Source organism: Fundulus heteroclitus, chromosome 21, assembly GCF_011125445.2.
Source record: "Fundulus heteroclitus isolate FHET01 chromosome 21, MU-UCD_Fhet_4.1, whole genome shotgun sequence".
Classification (NCBI taxonomy): domain Eukaryota; kingdom Metazoa; phylum Chordata; class Actinopteri; order Cyprinodontiformes; family Fundulidae; genus Fundulus; species Fundulus heteroclitus.
Genome location: NC_046381.1, coordinates 9,004,244 through 9,005,374, shown reverse-complemented (window position 1 = coordinate 9,005,374; position 1,131 = coordinate 9,004,244). Strand labels below are relative to the sequence as shown.

At 43.9% G+C, this 1,131-nt stretch overlaps 1 long non-coding RNA gene across 1 annotated transcript; it reads left to right on the top strand.

Moving 5' to 3' along the window:
* Positions 1–296: 296 nt before the first annotated feature.
* On the top strand, positions 297–795 carry LOC118556812. The gene is made up of 2 exons (XR_004927384.1): positions 297–639; positions 715–795. It is a non-coding gene; the product is annotated as an uncharacterized LOC118556812 (long non-coding RNA).
* The last annotated feature ends 336 nt before the right edge of the window (positions 796–1,131 follow it).

The window sequence follows — 1,131 nt, the reverse complement described above, 5'->3', positions numbered from 1 at the left end:
CCCATGAACAATCAGTTCTCTCCATCAACAATGTCTTAGTCAAGTTCTTCTCCTTTCAAACCTAGAGGTACGGTCCGTGTTTACTTCCTGGTTCCTGAGCCAATCATATCAAAGTTCCCAGGGTTCCCAAAACAGAGCGCAGCATTTGGTATTTTATCTTTGCAATAGTAGCAGCCTGCTAGCATGGAAGAGAAGCGGACCAGAAATAGAACAGAACACAATATATACCATATAATATATTCAGTCAGGTTTCACAGCAAAAACAGACCGTTGAGTAAATGGTGGCTGTCCATGAAAGGCATTGTGTATATGTTGTTCCAATGTTAACCACTAGGTGTCATTATTACATATTGTTCCTTTAAGGAGTGTTTTCTTCTGTGGTATCTCAAGCCGCTCCTTATGATTAGTTCCTTGCTCCTCATCTTGTTTAGTAACCAGCCTTCTATTATCATCTTTAAAGGGTCCTGCCTGCAAGAAATCGGGAACTGGTTCCTCGCCTGAAGACTTTTTAAAATCTCAAATCAAATCCGACTACAGGCAGCTCCAAGCCTCAACCTGTCTGCCTTCCGACGCCACTAGGATCTTCAAGCTCACACCCTGGATCCAGACCACCCAACCCAAACCTCATCTACAAACCAAGTAGTAAACCTAGCTGGATCACTCATTCCTCCCCCAAGTCAGACCCGTGTTTTCACCTCTGCTTCGTCTCCTTAGTGTTCCTGTATTCCCCGAGCCGGCTACAGTTCCTGCGGAACAAGATCACTTCTCACTAACTTCAATAAACGGTTAAACTTTCTCCTCGTCTGGGCAAAATTCTGAGAGTCTGTCTTGGATCTGGGTCAAAAGCATAAAAAAACATGACAAATTTAACACATGATGATGTATTTCTTAGGGCCGTATGTCTTGAGGATCTGACCAACAGCTGGAGTGGGCCGTGATGTTTATTAAAGTATTCCAAACTCTAACAGGGTTGTTGGCTTAGAAGCTATTTTTTTCCCGCTTCTCGCTGTAGCTTTCCTTAGCTGTCCTGATCACTTTGGTCACTTTGTTCCTGGCCTGCTAGTCCACAGCTCTGTAAGCACTGCTGTAAGCCTCTTCCTTGTTATTCTGCAGCTTCCTCAGATGTGAAGT